General features: G+C 37.5%; 1 long non-coding RNA gene across 1 annotated transcript in view; it reads left to right on the forward strand.

Annotated features, from left to right (window-relative positions):
- Window positions 1-19,177, forward strand: part of LOC123608253 — a 55,734-nt gene extending 36,557 nt beyond the window's left edge. Inside the window, exons 4-5 of the long non-coding RNA XR_006717147.1 lie at window positions 16,932-16,977; window positions 17,533-19,177. This is a non-coding gene — a long non-coding RNA (uncharacterized LOC123608253). The remainder of the gene's footprint in view (window positions 1-16,931; window positions 16,978-17,532) is intronic.
- Window positions 19,178-19,971: the final 794 nt, after the last annotated feature.

Below are 19,971 nucleotides of genomic sequence, written 5' to 3' on the forward strand. Positions count from 1 at the left end.
ATAAATCATATTTGTCTCTGTTCAATAAAATTTAAATTAATTTTTTCAGATCTAGAAAAGTTTGAGCTAGGTGTGTGTGTGTGTGTGTGTGTGTGTGTGTGTGTATTTGTGTGTTTAATATCAGAAATTTTTTAAATACACTAAGAAAAAGGGGAAGGGAGCTGGAAATAACTTTGTTAGTGTCTCCTTTGTACTCAGCATTGTGCAAGATCTTTTAGGTAGGTGGTCTCCTTTACTCCCTACAGCCACCCTTCATATTAGGCAGTGTCAACTCAGTTTTAACTGTCCCAGGAATTAAGTCTAAGACATTAAGGACACAAATGTGAATGTTTTGGGGGAAAGGTAACTTTATTTTAACAGAGTGATTGCAATTGCTCATTTATGAAGTTATCCTAGAAAAACTGATTTAACAGATTTTTTTCGATCTTTTTCTTTTGTAGTGACTGACTTTTATCATTGTTAGAGTATGTAGGTATTTTATTTAATTTTACTTTTGGGACAGTGAAAGGCAGAGTCATTTGTGTTCTTTCCTACCATACTTTTGTTCATTACTGTGTCTTCAGTAACCAAAGGAAGCATTAAATGTTAAGTAGATGCTCAATGAGTTTTAATAGAAAGAAAGAAAAGAGAAAGAGAAAGGAGAGAGAGAGAGAGGGAAAGAGGAAGGAAGGAAGGAAGAAAAAGGCAGAAGGGAGAGGAGATAATTTGCTGCTTGGCACATACAAGGCTTTGGTAAAGATACAGTAAGAAGTTTCACCTATGACATTGGGGTATTGGGGAAGTGAGGTGGTGAAGAGTTAACATTTATCAGAATTTGTTATATGCCATGCACTGTTAGGCACTTTACACCTGTAACTTTCTAGATGTTTACACCTGTAACTTTCTAAATGTTACTTTACACCTGTAACTTGCTAATGTTTTACACGTGTAAAAAGTTTTACAAGTTACAGGTGTAACTTTCTAAAATGACCAAGTGAGGCATTTTTTATTGTTTCCATATTTACAGATGAGAAAATTGTGCTTAGCTTGGTTAAATTGTTTATCCAATGTTTCACAACTCACAAGTGGCACAGTCAAGATTTGAATCTTTATCTGCCTGATTTAAAAGACCTATATAAATTTATTCACTCATTCATTTAGCAAACATTCACTGAATGATGTATCCTTCTTCTCGGAGAACCTCACTTCTTCTCATACCTTACAATATCACAAATAGGACAAATAACCCCCAAAGTATTTCTTCAGTCAAACCTTTCCTCTCAACTCTAGACTTGTATACCCGCATGCCTTTTTGACATTCCCACTTTGCACCCTGTACATACTTCAAACTAATATGTACAAATAAAATTCTAGATTTTAGCCCCAAATGTATCTTTTCTTGGGTATTTATTTTCTCCGAAAATTACACAACTATCAATATAGCTAATAAAATCAAAAAACTTCTTTGTTTCTTTTTCCCTTTCTTTCTTTCTTTCTTTCTTTCTTTCTTTCTTTCTTTCTTTCTTTCTTTCTTCTCTCAAATCTTAGCCTCATATTTTACCTGAGTTTTTAAGATCTGTTCCCTGCCTCCATCTTTATTTCTATCTTGCTTCCCATTTGCTAGTCATGCAGGCATTCTGGTAGTTTTGAGAACGGATCAAGCTCTTCCTTAAAAAAGGATTTTGTACTTGCTATCATCTTCCTAGAATGTTTCCTCCATTGTTTCTTTCAGGTATTAGCTTAAATGAAAACTCCTCAGAAAAATTTGGTCTTGACAAGCCATAATTAAAAAAAAAAAAGTATGTCCCTTGTTATTCTCTATATCATAGTACTCTGTTCATTTTCTTCCTAGTACTTGAAACAGTCTGGACTTATTTTACTGCTTTGTTTACTTGTTAAGTGTGTCTTTACATAGACTAAGTTCCATGACTCACTGAATTTCTCTTTCTAGTTCATTGCTGCAAACTTGTGAAGACCTAGCCCTGGGCTTGGTACTTAGAACAAATATGATAGATACTGGCTGAATCAACAAATAATGTTCAACAGAACCTCTTAAAGGATTCCTGTGAATTCTGAATGCTTTCTCTGGAGCCCACAATTATATCCATTTTACAAACAGGAACTATTTTGTGTCTACCAGAATTTTGTCTTCAGCCTCTTTTATTTTCTCTTACAGCTCTCCATGGAATAGAGACTACTAAATCTAACCCTTTATCCCAGACATTTCTTTTAATATTAGGCTGCAGTGTTACTGTGAGTATTCTGGGTATAATGCAGGTAACTTAAACATTTTTTCAAAGGCAAACTGTGATTTTCTCACAAATTCTTTTCATTCTATATAATATATCTCAGTTGATGTCAGCACAGTTCACCTGGTCCACTAAATCTGCTAGCAGTGTGAGTCCTCACTACTATTCTGTTTCATCCTGTATCTAATCAGTGAAATACAGCCAATGTTAGCTCAGATATGTCTCTCAATCTGATTCCTTATCATACCCTTGCTGCCTATGCTATAGCTCCTTGTCACAGTCCATCTCAGAGAACTTTCATCTGTTTGTTTGCGGGAGAAATTCTAAACTCTTTCTCACAACATGCCCTGCCATGCTTATCCTTTAGGAATTAGCTGAAATATTTTCAGTGTAAGGCTTGACGGTCACTCTCTTTTCTGAGATTCCCACACTTCATTGTGCACATGTTTAATTGACCACTGATATTGAATTGTGATCTGTCCACTAAATATTGGACTTTCATTTTTTAAATTTATTTTTTAAGTTTTTATTTAAATGCCACTTAGTTACAATACAGTGTAATATAAGTTTCAGGTGTGCAATATAGTTATCCAACACTTCCACAAGACACCTGGTGCTCCATCACAAGTGCCCTCCTCAGTTCTCATCACCTGTTTCACCCATCCCCCTCCCCTCTCTGATAACCATCAGTTCTCTATAGTTAAGAGTCTGTTTCTTGGTTTTCCACTCGCTCTCTTTTTTCCCTCCCTTTGCTCATTTGTTCTGTTTCTTAAATCCCACATATGAGTGAGATCCTGTGGTATTTGTTTTTCTCTGACTGACTGATTTCACTTAGCACAGTACTCTCCAGCTTCATCCATGTCATTGCAAATGGCAAGATTTTTGTTATTTTTATGGCTCAGTAATATTCATACCCCACATCTTCTTTTAAATATTTGGCCTTTAAAAAGCAGGATCTGACTGACTCCAGCATCAAGCAAGGTGCTTTTTGCATTATGGTGTTTAATGACTATTTTAAAAAATAAATGATGATCAGAGACGTCATATGGGTTCCCCAAGTTAAAATGCCTTGTGTGGAAGATTTGCACTTAAGTTCTCTCTTTTGCCTTGTGTAGTGTTGGCATAAAGAGACACTTTCAGGAGGAGATTTTATACCTTTCTGTGATATACAGCATTTCTTCCCTCTGTCCTATATATTAATCCCAAATTTGTGACCTAAAGAAAAATAACATGCTTCTTATGCAAACAGAGCCCAAGATTAGCCCTGCTTTCCAAGCATTTCACCCAAGTTCCTTCTATAAAATGACATTCTGAACTTGCTTATTTAGATTATGTTATGTACACTTCATAATTAATTTAAATATTTTTTAACGTTTATTTATTTTTGAGAAAGAGACAGAGCATGAACGGGGGAGGATCAGAGAGAGGGAGACACAGAATCTGAAACAGGCTCCAGGCTCTGAGCTGTCAGCACAGAGCCCGACACGGGGCTCGAACTCATGGACCGCAAGATCATGACCTGAGCCGAAGTCGGCTGCCCAACCGACTGAGCCACCCAGGTGCCCCTACTTCATAATTAATTTAAATATGAAGATTAATATAGTGCACTAAAGACTGATGAAAAACTCTCTGTCATAAGGGAATATATATATATATGTATATATATATATATTTCTTTTTCAGTCATCAGATATAAGATTGTGACTTAAAAGAACAGGTTAGATGAACTATCCACTTTATTTATTTAAAACATTTTTAATGTTTATTTATTTTTGAGAGAGAGAGAGGTGGGGGAGGGGCAGAGAGAGAGGGAGACACAGAATCTGAAGCAGGCTCTAGGCTCCGAGCTGTCAGCACAGAACCCAGTGTGGGGCTCCAACTCACAAACTTTGAGAGCTGGACCTGAGCTTTATCGACTGAGCTACCCAAGCACCCCGACCTCTCTGCTTTTAAACAAACATGAGATCATTTATGTCATGTGGATTTTCATGCATATGTTCCCTTTAACAACTCATTAGTAAGTTCATTGTAGATCAATAAACTAATATGGGAATAAACTATTTTCAAAACATTAGGACAGTTTTTATGTTAGGTTGGTTATTAAATATTATATGATATTCTTACAAATCGAATGTTATCTCCCATGGGATTTTATTTAGGTTCCGTAAATATCTTTGTAGGCTAAAACAGGAGTTGGAAACTGTGGCCAGTGGGCCAAATACAGCTTACCACCTGTTTTGTATAGCTGCAAACTAAGAATAATTTTTGAGTTTTTAAGTGGCTGAAAAAAATTAAAAGAAGAGTGACATTTTGTAACCTATGAAAATTATATGAAATTCCAATGACAGTGCTTATAACTAAAGTTTTATTGATACACAGCCATGTTTATGTATGTGTATTCTCTATGACTGCTTTTGTGGTACAACTGCACAGTTGAGCAGCTGCAAATGGCCTGCAAAGCCTGAAATACTTACCTTCTGGACATTTACAGAAAACATTTGCCTGCCCCTGGTTTAAAATACTATAGTCAAGACTGTTCATATTCCCTCAGGTTCCACCCCTGTAGTGCAAAGGCCTTGTCACTGAGGGGTTTCTCTGGGTCTGAGGACCCTTGCCTGTATTCTCAGCAGATCTAAAGTGTCCACAATCAACACTTTTGGGGATCAGTCCTCAACCATGATAATTAGTGGATAAATACTGATAGGTTAGGCATGTTCAACACCAACAGAGTTTTTTTTTTTTTTAGGGGCTATCAAGTCTGATTGCCCACAGTGCTAACTGCCTTGATAAAACACCCCTCTCTGACTTCCCACCCCACCACTGTTTTTCCTGGGATCTCTTCTCAAATGAGCTACTTGCATGAGAATCCTTGATGCAGAGTATGTTTCTGGGCAAAATCCATACTAAGACAAATGTGAATTATTTGTGTATATCTATTATTTAGTGTGTCACCTTGATGTATAAGCTACTCAGGTGTGATGAAAAATTTACAACCAAACATTTGGGCCATTTGTTTCCCTACTTCTAAAGGAAAGACAGGTTTTATTAATTGATAGTTTTATTATGTGTGACATTTATCAGCCAAATTGATCCTGAAAGATGCAGTTTGATAATTTTCTCATATTTTTCAATATAAATGCCTATTCCAGGGGAGTTATTCTTGAAGTACTGAATTAATTTTTCATATTGTAAAATCTTCCTTTCATCCTTTGTGAATTTTTTATTTTCTTCTTTTTACTAATAAAACTTTTCTGCTATGTCTTTAGAACACTCAAATTTTATTTTGCATCAATAATAGATGGAAACAAACACAGCATAAAAGATGGCCAAGATAATTTTTTCCATATGATAATTAGCTATAGGTACAGGATGTTTAAGAATAAATATTTCTTAACTCTGTGGAAAATGCCCATGTGTTTTCCTTATATATGTCTCATATTATTTCCCTAGTGGTTAGTAAAAATCAGTAGATAGTGTCAGACATAAACCTCTTCCATTTATCCTTTGTTCAAGATTCTATAGGCATCTATATCTTGAATAAAATTTTAATATTACTATTTAAATTACATCATATGTTTTTTCATTTTCTTAATGAACATACTACTTGATGCCCCTAAACTATTATGAAGTATGGAATAGATATTTAAGATATTTTTTTCAATATCTGAAAAAAAATGGAGGAATAAAATACTTGTTTTGGCCACATGAATTGCTTTATTGTCTAAACAAACAGACTGCCTCAAATTACTTTGAGATTCCCAGGTTTTACCTCTGTAGGTATGTGTGTGGATGCAGTATATTGTTTAAAGATTTTGGAGACATGGCTATATGAAAAAAAGTTGAATTATTATGTTTAAAATACTACCAGTTGTGGGGTGCCTGGGTGGCTCATTCAGTTGAGCATCCAACTTTGGCTCAGGTCATAATATTGTGGTTCATGAGTTTGAGACCCACATCAGGCTCTCTGCTGTCAGCACAGAGCCCGCTTCAGATCCTCTCTACTCTCCTTACACCCCCACCACCACTGTCTGCATCTCCTCTGCTTGCACTCCCTCTCTTTCAAAAATAAAAATAAACATTAAAAAAAAATACTACCATTTGTGTAAAAAAAATGCCCTAGTGTATATTTAGGATGATACACAGGAAACTAGCAGTGGTGCTTTTCTTTGTGGAGAGGAATAGAGACTAGGATTAGTGATGACAGGGAGACATAGTTTCCACTCTTTTTCACTGATTTGTGTTGTTTGTGGTTTTGTTTTTGCCATGTATGTGAATAACGTAATAGGAATTTAAAAATAAAAGAGGGGCACCTGGGTGGCTCAGTTGGTTTAGAGTCTTAACTCTTGGTTTCGGCTCAGGTCATGATCCCAGGGTTGGGAGATCGAGCCCTGCATCAAGCTCTGTGCTGGACCTGGAGCCTGCTTGAGATTCTCTCTCTGTCTCCCTCCCTCTGCTCTTCTCCCCTGCTCGCACTCTCCCTATTGAAAAAAGAAAAGAAAAGAAATAGAAAGAAAGAAAGAAAGAAAGAAAGAAAGAAAGAAAGAAAAAGAAAAGAAAGAAAAAGGAGGAAAGAAGGAAAGAAAGGAAGGAGACTCTTGGCATTACAGGGACCCAGGTGTGCATACCTGTGAAGCCACTTACCATGTAATTATATTCACATTTCTTAATCTCTCTGCTCTCATCTATCAAGTGCAGATAATAAAATTATGATACATGATTTAAAGCACATAGCATACTGCCTGGCACATAATAAGTCTCCAATAAGTGGTTATATGACCTTACACAATTATTAATGTTTAAGATAATCTTCTTCCTTGACTTCTTCAAAGGGTAGGCTTTTTGTTTATCCACTCACTTGACACATGTTTTTTGAGCATTGGTATTGACAGGCACAATAATCAGCTGAGGAAGTCATATTGCATCAGTTCTGCCGTACTCTGTTGGTCAAAGCAGTCACAAGATTTAAAGGGAGGGGATGTGGATTCCACCTGTCATGGGAGCAGTAGCAAAAAATATCAGTCATCTTCAGTCTACCACAGGCTGCCTTCTGGTTGCAGATTATTTATATCCCTCTCACATGCAAAATATTCCAAGGTCCTACAAAATGTTATTCTGCTACAGCATCAGTTCAAAATTAAAGAGCTCTTCATCTGAATCAGATCCAGATGTGGCTGAGGCTCCTCATACATGGTTGAGGTTGTTTGGGTACAACTCCTTGAGTTCAGATCCAGTTTCTCTGAAGACTTGTGCATTAAAAAGAGCAGTTATCTGTCCCTCTTTGCCACGCCAGCCCTTCCTGTTGCCACCCTTACATGTACCCTGGTAGAACAGAGAGATAGGATCACCAAAGTAGACATTCCCATTCAAAAGGACAACAGAAAGCCTATAGCACTTAGTGATCAATAGTGGTCAACGTACATAGAAAAAAGGCTCCCAAAGATGTCCATATCTTAATTCCCAGAACCTGTGAGTATTGTTACCTTACATGACAAAAGGAATGTTTGCAGATATGTTAAAGTTAAGGAGTTGAGATGGGAAGATTATTCTGGATTGTCCAGGTAGGCCAATCTAGTAACCTGAATCCTTAAAAGTGGAAGAGGAAGACAGAAAAGTGAGCCAGCCAGAGGCTGCTGCTGGCTTTGAAGATGGAGAATGAGGCTATTAGCCAAGGAATGTGATGACCTCTAGAAGCTGGATTAGGCCTTCCATTTACAGCCAGCACGAAAATAGGGAACTCATTCCTGTAATCTTAGGGTACTGAATTTTGCCAGTAACCAGAACTAGAAGGAAACAGAGCCCTGCTGAAAGCTTGGTTTTATTTTGGTAAAGCTCATACTGGGTTTCTGATCCAGAGAACTGTAAGGTCATAAATTTGTGTTTATCCACTAAATGTGTGCTAACTTTTGGAGCGCCTGGGTGGCTCAGTCGATTAAGTGTCTGACTTTGGCTCAGGTCATGATCTCCTGGCTCTTGAGTTCGAGCCCATGTTGGGTTCTGTGCTGACGGCTCAGAGCCTGGAGGCTGCTTCAGATTCTGTGTCTCCTTCTCTCTCTCTCTGCCCCTCCTCTGCTTATGCTCTTTCTTTGTCTCTCAAAAATAAATAAACATTAAAAAACAATGTGCGCTAACTTTTTACGGTAGTGATAGGAAACGTACTCTGACCAGTAACAATTCTTAAATCTATCTGGGCACCAGATCTTCCCTCTGTGTCATTCCTCCTCATCCATGGCCCGTGTGGCGGTGGCCAGAGAAGCCCTCTCCCAACCGTCTGTAGAACAGTGGTAGCACTATGGGCTCTTCTCCCTCATCCCCTTTAGTCTAAGTTGGGGGTGCTTTTGTTAGTACAATTTTTCTAAAAGTTTTGTGGGCTTTCTATAAATCTTGTTGGGGTTTATTCAATTAAATAAAAGCCACATCCACAAATCTCTGTAAGAGGTCCCTCCCTGGCCTGCCTGCCTGTCAGGGTATGTGAGACAAAGCCCATGTTCATCATAGAAGCCTGCTTGTCTAGTGGAGAGGTCAGTTTTTCTGAAGTCTTATCAAAAAGTCTTAGAGCCACATTGAAATAATCTTTACCCTTCTTATTCCTGCTTTGAGGACCTCTTGCCATCTGGAGAGGCTGGGTACCAAATCACTTTGGTACTTTGTATAGCTTTTCCCTCTGAATGAAATCATAGCAAATATTCTTAAATGTGTTGTCTGTTCTTGCCTGCCAGCTGATTATAACATAGTATAAAGCAATTGTTCTTTTTTTTAAAGTTTATTTATTTATTTTGAGGGAGGGGTAGGGGTGGGGAGAGAGGGAGAGAGAATCGCAAGCAGGCTCTGTGCTGTCAGCGCAGCAGAACAGGTCGTGGGGATTGATCCCACTAAACATGAGATTGTGACCTGAACCAAAATCAAGAGTCGGAGGTTTAACTGAGTGAACCACTCAGATGTCCCTATAAAGCAATTGTTTGTAATTCTTAATACATACCAGAATCACTTGGGACTTTACAAATACTGGTACCTGGGTCTTATATGCAGAAATTTCTAATTAATTTTTCTGGGGTGTGGTCTGGACAGTAGTTGTTTTAAAAACTCCCCAGGTGATTCTAATATGCATCCATGATTGAAAACAGCTGTCTTTAACATTTTACGATTGTTTTTAATTAAAGCAAGCTTTAAAACATATTTATTTTGTCTTGAACTTCTAAGCTTTCTTTTCTCTGGGAATTTCCTAAAGGGCCAAATGAGTGATAAAGAAGTATTGTTAGGTTTCCATTTTAGTAAATTATTAAATTCAGAGTAAAAAACCCATATAGCGTTTTAATTTTATAAAGTCATTGTGACACAAATCAAAAATTTCATAGCTATCCTACGAATAGGGTGAATAGATGCTTTCAATTAAGTCTATGGAAATATTGTTTTTATTTTGTGGTTTTTAAATCGGGCTTCTATATTAGGCACTCTGGGATGATTATCACTTCTTTAGTAAACTGTTTAGTTTATGGTAGAACATTACATTTTATAAGAATGGAATAATGTGAATAGGACTTCCCCTTACTGCCTGCAAATTAATGAATCCATAGTTGTCTACATGACTATGTGTAGCTTTAAATGTGGAATATTCTGGTTCATTACATGCACTCTTTGTGACCAATGTCTTTTAAAAACTGATTTTGGTTTGCGTTAGAAAGAATGCTTTTCTTGTTCGGCAGCTGGGTATGAATTTAATTATTGGAAATAAATATGATCTAATGTTTCATTGAGTTTTCTGAATAACAGGATAATTTGGTCAGCATTACTATCTAAAAAGGGCTGGAAGGAAGCCAAATCACACAAGAAGCAAGTGCTCTGGTGAGGAAATTATCAGCAAATTCATGTTCTTTACTCCATTTAATGTACAATTAAAAGTGGGTGTAGATTTGTCTGATACTCTCAATGCTTCTGTATCTCATAACTTGGTTACAGAGAAATTTTATGATGCAAAAATTGATGTGTGTTCTGTGTTTCACCGTGGAGCTCATAAACACAGTGTATTACTTGTATAAGAAGTGTAAAACTGCTTCTGACAGTGGCAGCTGGATTTGAAGGTGCGAGACCGGGCAGCGTGTTGCGGTGTGAATGTGTTCTTGGCACTGAAGGTATGTAGGCTGTGGTGAGAAACAATGTTTGAAAGGTATAGAACCAGAAACTAATCATATAGGAAAAAGACAGAGGCTTTGTTGGATTAGAAAAAGATCAGGCATTGTGAAATTAAAAGAAACTTTTAGAATCCAGCAGTGATTTAAAAAAACAACAACAACAAAACAACAACCCTGAAATCTATCCACTGTGCTAGAAGATTATTATTTTGTATTCTTTTTATAGAAAATATGACTTAATTGTTGTCATTTGAAGAAGTGGTCAAGGAGTATGCAGATTAAAAATGTGGAAAAACAATATTGAAAGTCTGTCATATTTGTCAGCTTTTAAAAATGAATGCATCATTATTTCTTTTCTCATTCTAAACAAATACTTCTGTGCCATTTGAAAAAAAAAATATGTAACTCTACAGACCATACAAATATGAGTCTGCCCCTGTCATTCTCACTGAGGCAGTTTACTGTAGTGTGCAGACTTTTCCTTACCTCCTTCCAGATCATAACTTCCTTACACTATCTTATTTCTTCACTCCTGTCTTTAAATCTGTGGTTCTATTGATGACTGGTTCATGTCAGGGCTAAATGTCTGTCTATACTGCTTACTGTTTGGGTTTTTCTTCCCTAGTACATGATTGCCTACCATGTTAATGGCAATTCATGTGCTACCTTTCCACTGCAGCTGTGTATACTTTCACAGTGTTGATCTGGAGATACCAGGCCTTAAACTTCTCCTGGGGTAATTAGTGTGGGAATTTGGGGACATTGTTAACTGTTACATAAAGGAAAAAGCACCACAGAGGCTTTTAGGACCTCATAAGTCATAGCCATTTTCTCTTCCTGTGTTTGTCTCTACTTGGAAGCTAAGTTGAGTTGAAATGGACTGATCCAGAATATTGAAATGAAAACATTCAGAAGCCAAAGGGGGTGGCATGGGGGGGGGGGAAGAGGTGATGAGAGGGGAGAGAGGGAGAAAAGAGGCGGGAGGGAGAGGAAAGGAGAGAGTTTGATTTGTAGATTTGCAGTTGGGCAAATAACTGTTAGCTCAGTAGCTAGTAATGGGGACACCTGCAAACTTCTTTAAGTGTAGGATATGATAATAAGGCTTTCCTGCTGATTCCATTAGTTAACCGACCTCAGGAGGTGATTTACTTCCCTGGAATGTAAAAAGGTCATTCCTAATACTTACTAATCAAGGTAGCAAGCTGGCAGTGTGCATGATACCAGTTTCATGAATGATCAAATCGGTTTAAGTTGTGGCTTATGCAGCTTTTGAAAGGTATTGTAGTAGTTCTTTGGGTACGGAAAAGCAGAGACCTCAAATAAAAATCTCCCAGGTATTTAAAAAAAGCCAGCTAATGAAATTTAATTTCTAATATTGAAGGAGGATGGAAAAGTAAATGAAAGCTATATTGATGTTTTAAAATTTAAGCAGAAAAGGGTTATGTTAATTCAGAGATTTAATTGTATTATCTGGATCTAGGCAATTTAAAAATTGTAAATGATAGGGGATTGGGAGAGTATTTTTTTTATAAACTTTATGCCAACAAAGTGCAAGTGATATAAGTAATAAGTGCAGAATAAGTAGTTTCCACTGTGGTAAATCACTGCTTTGGCAAATATAACTTTTTTGCGTATTACTTGTGTAGGAATGTCAGGAAACAGTACTATTGAAAATGATCTTAAAATTGTATTACCAAGTCATGATATTAAGTAATGATTGGTAATGAAGTGGATTTTCTGTAGAAACCATTGGGTTTTGTGTGAGAGTTCAGTAGGGCAAAGTTATCATTGCAAAACTCTGGAGCTCATTTACTCACCAGCTTGTGATTAGCTGTGTCATAGTGTGCTACAGGTACCTGGTTGTTGAGAAAATTGTATACTTCTGCAGTTCAATGCAGAATTCCATGTTGTTGTTTTTTTTTGCCCCTAATATTCTTAGTAAGTTCTGTTTGATGTGTTGCAAAAGTCTGTTTGTGTGTTAGCATCTGTTCTTTGACTTTCTCATCCGTGAAATGGCATCGTCACATTGGATAGGTGTGATGAAGGGTTCTATTTTGCAGTATATTTTAAGCATTTTTCCTTAAGGAGCCCAAGAATATACAATTATCCCATTTATTAAGAGACTATCATGTGAGAGACTCCATTGTACAAAATAATATGTGTATCACCGAGGTGTTTTTGGCTTTAAGGAACTAAGACTGTGTCTAGTGAGCTTAGGCCAAAAATGGAAATGAATTGAGTCAGAGACAGAAAAAATTAAAAATGTAAGGCCTTAGGAAGGTCAACAACCAGGGTGGCTTCAGGGATCTCTATGGTAAAAACTCATGGAAAGTCTGTTTAGGGTACTAGAGTTGACAAAGTCCTTCCACCTTGTGTGACTCTACTCAGGTTTTACATCCTAAGAGAGAAAGGCTGATTGAAAGCGTGGGCTGGAAGTCTTTCCTGGGCCAGTTGCGGTGGGGAGGAATTTTAACATAGCATAGTCTTGATCATGTGCTTACTCTTTGTTGTAGTAGACCTCTCAGGACTCCATGGAATAGAAACCCTTAGAAAGAACAGGGTACTGTTACCAAAACAGATATCCGTTACACTAGCAGGACTTGAGTAAATCTCAGAAGAATCAGGTAGTAGGATAAAATAACTAACCTACTGTATTAGTTTACTAAAGCTGCCATAATAAACTATGTAGACTGGGTGTTTAAAGAACAGGAATTTATTTTCACAATTCTAGAGGCTGGAAGTCCAAGTAAGGCCTTTCTCCTTGGCTTAAAGATGGTTGTTGTCGAGGTGCCTGGGTGGCTCAGTCGGTTGAGCGTCCAACTTTGGCTTAGGTCATGATCTTGCAGTTTGTGGGTTTGAACCCCATGTGGGGCTCTGTGCTGTCAGCTCAGAGCCTGGAGCCTCCTTCAGATTCTGTGTCTCCCTCTCTCTCTGCCCCTCCCCTGCTCGTACTCTGTCTCTCTGTCTCTCAAAAAATAAATAAACATTAAAAAAAAAAAAAAAGATGGTTGTTGTCCTCCAGTGTCTTCACAAGGTATTGCTTCGATGTGTGTGTCCTTATCTCTTCTTTTTATAAGGACAATAGTCATATTGGATTAGGGCCCACCCACATGACCTCATTTTTACCTTAATAACCACTTTAGACCCTAGCTTCAAATAGAGTCATGTTCTGAGATCCTGGGGGTTAGGACTTCAACATATGAAGGGGTGGGGGGGGGGGATATAGTTCAGGTCATTATACCTACCTAGTAAGTTACAGGTTAAATGACAGCGTATTTAACTGGCCAGCATTGTCTTCAATCAATGGTATCTAAAATGTTGTTACCTAGTTTACAACATTTGTGTTGATGCCAAGGAGTCAGGTATCATTTTGTGTGAATTATATTAATATATATGTGTACATATGTGTGCTCTGTGTCTAGGTATATATAGAATATATATATATGTACATATAGAATATATATACATATACATATGTATATATACATATACATATATACATATACACATATACATATGTGTATATACATATACATATATACATATACATATATATATATATGTATATATATGTGTATATATATTTGGTATGTAGCATTAGGTACAAATACCCCCTGGGTAGAGAAGACAAACATCATTTCCTGTTTTGGCAAACTATGGCCTCTCTTGTTCTTAGAGAATTCATAATCCTTCATCCACCACTCAAAATAGCTATTGTTTGACACTCTGGTTCTAGGAAAGGCCCACACAGAGTGACAGCAAGTAAAGCAAACCAAGGGTAAAACCTAAAATAGGAATTATTTTGTAACATATCTTTACTGGCTTTTCTTACAAATTCCTATAGTTCTTACGGTTTTTCAGGGGGGTGGGTAGGTGGAGAAATTGTGTTTTAGATAAGGCCGTACATTTGCTTAAGGAAATCCTTTGTGTACAAGATTTGTTGTTTCTTAGATTTCTGACATTCAATAGCAAGTTATTTTTCTGTGTATTAAAAACTAGTAAACCTTATCTTTTAAAACCCTTACACATAAGATATGGATATCTGCTCATTGTAAAAATGTAACAATATACGGAACTATACAGAGGAAAAAGCCAACATCTCTCTTCACATTTTCCCTCTCTTTCTCCATCCCATTCTCCTCTTGAATGGCAGGCATGGTTAGAGTTTGGTTTGCATCCTTCCTGACTTTTTACAAAATTCTTCTCATAATCATATAAGGACATGCAAAGAGTTTGGGGATATTTTAACTTTGACAGAAGCAGAATTATAGATATTGTTCTAAAGCTTTCCTTTCTTCATCTAAAAAATGTTGCTATTTTGGGTGGAATTTTAATGCTAAACCCCACCACTGATCCACCTTCTCTCCAGGACTTTTTTTTCTGAGTTGGAGATGATGATGATGATGATGGTGATGATGATGATGATGATGATGATGATTACCTAAGCCCACTATAATTAACATACAACGTTATATTAGTTCCAGGTGTGGTCTCAAGGACTCTTGACTAAGAAATGATACCTCAATTGGGGAGGGGAGGAAGAGGGGAGCAAATTACAGTTAATGACTTCTAAAACAGGATAGCTGGGCAAGTGCCCCTATCTTTAGAAGGAAGTTTGCCTTATGTAGTGACAGTGGTCTGTGAGGGAGAGACCAAGAAGTCTAAGCAGGGCTTTTTGCTCCCTGCTTCCTGTCTGAGTCCTGTTACCTAGCTGGTCCATGGATATGCATGGCTGGCCTGTGCCTGAGCCAGGCTCTGCTCTGTGAACTGACAGCATAGGAGCAGGAAGCGATAGAAAGCCAGTGGAAGTCTTCTAGCTTTTTAAGAGTAGTAGCCCTGCCACCAGTAAAATTTGATCCAGGAATGAGGCCGATGACACTAACAATTCGTCCTCTCCTGAGACACAGAAGAGTGGCTGGGAAGCAGGTGGAGAGGGGGCTTGGGAGCATGGCAGAGGAGTGTGCCCTGTCCCGTGGGCTGCCATGGAAATATGAGCAGAATGATAGTGATTTCTTCTCCAGCAAACAAAGCTTGGAGACCTTACCATTTCAGCACACAGAGACTAAAATCATTTTAAAGGTGCCATTTTTTTCCCTAATAAATTTACGTAGGATTTTAGAGTTTTAAAAACTTTCATCATTTTCCCCTTGTTTCAGCATCACAACAATTTTGTGTAGTATCAAACAATCTTTGTTTGGTAGAGATGAGAATAAAGCCTTAAGGGGGGTCAAGGTGTTTGTGAATTCAAGATCTCTGGTCGCCTGGTTCCCTCTCCACTAGAACATACTGCTTCCTGTTAAATGCCGGTTTATGTTTAAATTGGACAGGAAAAACTTAGGTACCACTTAAGTTATTTGTTAATAAGAACTGCTTTTCTGAAAGTCCTAATTTTACCTCTCTGTTATAAATCTGATTCAACAAGTGTTTATTGAAAACTATCATTGACCTATTTCTTTTGTATTAGTTTTTATTTTGGATTCCCAGCATCTGAACCCATCCCTCTGTTCAGGATGATTTTCTACCTTATTAATGTGGTTGGGGGTGGCACTTGCCTGTAATTATAGAACTGAAACTGACACTCGTGTATCCATCCTCCCTTGCAGCTAAGATATGTCTGTGTGATCTAGGCTTGGCTAATTTTTTTGCACCCACCGTGACTTTCAGTCAGCAGCTAGTGGCCCAAGAAGTAAGGGCAGAAAATCCTCTCAGCTGGCCGGTGGTTGCCATGGAAGTTTTAGTATCCAGTCTTCAAGGGCAGTTAGGGACACGGGGGCAGTGAGACCCAGTGGAGCTTAGCACATTCCCTGCTCTACTTGATAGTGGTAGTGTGTCTTCTGGTGTCCAGCATCTAGCACTGGTGGTACCTTGTCCCCATGGAACTACTTTGGGCTGTGATTCTCAGTGTGGACTTGCTTTTCAATAATTTTTGCTCAGTCTCTAGGTCTGGTTCTCTAATATTGCAGTGATAAAAATATGAGCTGTCAAGTAACTTCATTTTTTAAATTCATATGCAACAAATTCACTCTTCATGGTAGACATTTCTCTGGATTCTGATGTGTGAAGTATGGACTCACCACCACAGTCATGCTATCGAATAGTTCCATCATGCCTCAGATTCCTCATACCACTTCTTTGTAGTTACTCTTCATCTACCCCAAGCCCTAATCTGTCTTCTATTCCTATGGTTTTGTCTTTTCCAGGATCATAGACTATTACCCAATAACCTTTTGACAGTATTTAATTATTATATTAATAACCCTTAAAATAAATACTAATGCGTTTTATTTTCTGCTTATACAGTAGTGGCTTAAATTTATTGGGTATTTAATATTTGCTTTGTTCTCTTCTTACTGAGCATTTTATCTGAATAAACTCATTCAATCCTCACTACAGTTCTAATAGGTAGATTCTCTTATTATCCCCATTTTACATATGAAAAAGCTGAAGCACACAGAGGTTAAGGAACGAGTCCAAGGCCATAGAGTAATAAATGGCAGAGTCAGGATTCAAACCCAGGGAGCTTGGTGCTAGACATAAGTTTTTAACCTCTATCTATACCATCTTGTAAATCTTTCAGAATTGGTTTCCGATGTTTGCAACTATGACCTTAAATGACAGAACTGGTGAGTAGAAGGCTCAAACTATACACTCTCATGGATGTTACCATTGGGTTGTAGAGACACACATTACTGAAATAATCCCATCAATGAATCATAATTACAAATGTAGGTAAGTCAAGGAAAGGATCACATTGTTTAGCGTCCATCACAAACAAATCTGATCTAGACTTGGGGATCATGGAAGGGTTCTCTGAGAAAGTGATACTTTAATAGATTTGAGTGAGTTACTAGATCAAGACTGTGTGGGAGCCTGTGGAGCATGTAATTGGAGCCTTCTAGAGGAAGCCTCAGGTACCAAGGTCCTGAAGCAGAGGGCAAGATGGCTGTTCTGACTGGAGCATGGAGGGTGAGGGGATCCCCAATGCTAGCCAAGGTAGGTGATATTAGGAGTAAGCAGGTGGTCAAACCATGTAGGGCCTTATATGTCGCGTCAAATACTGGTGAGGCTTTGTCTCCCTCTAGTTCTAGATAATAATGAAGAGCCTTTACTCACCCATGCAACAAGAATATAAAACAGAGGACAATTTGCATAAAGGACTATGCTTTGTTTTCTCATAGAGCAGGACTCATGGTACGCCCAGCATCCCTTGCATGTTGCCTGGAAGGTATTCCTGGACCACTTGCCTTACCTCAGGAGGTTTCTTGGAATAAATTGGAATTCACTGATGTGTATTGGAGCACTGTGAGGCTGGCTTCCGGTTATTGTTAGGACTGACATGGCTACAGAATTTCTCTAAACCTCACGTCTGCAAACTGCAGGGTGTGCAATACCTTGTACTTGGTGTCCTTAAGTGATTGGTAGTATCTCAATAAGCACAAGAGAGTTAGCAAATAGGCCCAATCTCTTCCCTCTGCAGGCTTCACATACCCAGACTCTAATGAACCATGGCAGCGTCAGAGTGCAGCAGCATTTTACAGATAAGGGCACCTGACACAAAAAGACCAGGTAACTTGGTCAGAGTTGCAAAAATCATTCGAAGAGCCACAACTAATTGTCATGTTTTCTGACCTCCAAACCACTTGACATGTGTTTTGACACATATATTTCCAAAACAGATTGACAAAAATCATTGTTTAAATGGCTTAATTTGATAATGCTGGGTGATGCATTGCTATTTGATAGAAAGTAGATTTAGCTATCCAAGAAACACACAGTTGACTTTCTTCCAGATGCTGCAAGTACATTTTTAGTAAACTAATTTAAAAATCAGTAACAGAAGGCCTATGATGAACATATTTTTGCTTTTTTTTTTGTCATTTTACATTTGACTAACCTTTTATAACACCCAAATGTATGGGCATAATAAGTTGGTGCTGAGAGAAAAACTTTATGAACTTCTGAGGACCATAAAGCAGTTAGAAAGTAAGTTAATATTCTGAAGTGCATTAATTAATACTTTTGACTACCCTGACCAGTTAAGATCCTCAGAGACATATACCCCAATTTTGAATCCAATTAAAATGATCTCCATTACTAAATTAACCCATGTACATTCAGATCTTGATATAAAATGACATAGTCTCAAGACACCAATTAATTAATCAAACATGCAAAAATATGTCAAGAAAATTATTAATCCTTCTATTCTGATGTCAGATCTCAAAGGTCTTCAAACTTCTTGTATATTAGAAGTATTATATACTATGTCAATTCTTCTTCACTTTATTTAAAAGATGACACTGAAAAAACATTTCACCATATGTTTGTTTTAGATGCAGTGAAAAAATGTTCTTTTCGAAACATATGGTGATGTAATTAGGTGTCTCTGAACACAGCAAGGTTGGAAAGAGAAATGTATGAACGAAATTGAAACCATTTGCTGCTCTGGTGTCACCCCCCACCTTCCCCACCAACGTTAGTATCTTCTCTGAGTTATCATTGTTGTAATAAAGAAAAATTTTAAGCACTTGAAGATGAGGAATGTCTGCTGTCACCTACCATGGTTATAGCAGATAGAATTCCAGGACTGCCTCTTCTTCCCTCTCACTGTGCAAAGCTATGTGACTCATGCTGTCAGTACCTCTTGCTGAGGAGTTTTGGCATTAATCCAGCATCATTGACATTTGTGTAATGTTTTGCAGCCGGGAGTCTGCTTTTATCTATGGCTTAGCTACCTTTATGCAGCCTCATGGGATTTATTTCTACTAATGGGGAGAGGCCTTGTGTTTCTTTTTCTTCAATAAAAATGTTTGTTTAAAAATATTTCTTCCTTTTCTGAGGTACTCAATGTCTGAAGAAAGAAAAAAGTTTCAAATTGGGCTCTATATGATATAATGATAAGGACATTGGTTATTTGTTATGAAAAATTTAAATAAAAAAATTCATGTAACACAATCTGGGTAACAAAACATCATGGTTTCAGATGGTTTTGGGTGTGAACATGTGTACTGTTTTTTCTTTATTTTTCCATCTCATTAGAATGTACACATGTTTACCAGTGTCTTGAGCAGTAGCATTTGTCACATTTGAAATAAGTTCATGAGTATATTTGAATACTTAACCTTTCATTTTGGGACATCAGTGCCTTATACTTCACTGATAACCACAGTCTGGATTTTTTTTCTTAATTTTCTTTTTTTATTCTTTAATGTGCCTGACTGGAATGAATAATATGTGTTTATCTTAGGCATATGTTGTTTTCAGCCAAATTCATTGCTAACTGATATGGTAAGTTTCACTAATTTTAAGTCCTATTTTTATATCATTTATAGTGAGTTTTGGTTAACAAGTAAAACTGTCAGCAAACAAATGTGGATTGTGCAGCAATATACATAGGGTATAGATGTTATTGAGAGTGATGACTCATGATTGTTCAATGAATTATTTGCCTTGCTTCTTTGGTGATACTTTCTGTTGGTGAATATTGAGGAAATGAATCATTTTGTCTAGCTCTCTCAGCACAGTGACTTCCTAATAAACTTGTTTTTGTTTTTACCTTGCATCAGGAGAACAGTACCTCCTGAGGTGAAATTCCATAATGAGCCAAATCTTCTTCC

The sequence above is a fragment of the Leopardus geoffroyi genome, chromosome A1, assembly GCF_018350155.1.
Source record: "Leopardus geoffroyi isolate Oge1 chromosome A1, O.geoffroyi_Oge1_pat1.0, whole genome shotgun sequence".
NCBI classification, from domain to species: domain Eukaryota; kingdom Metazoa; phylum Chordata; class Mammalia; order Carnivora; family Felidae; genus Leopardus; species Leopardus geoffroyi.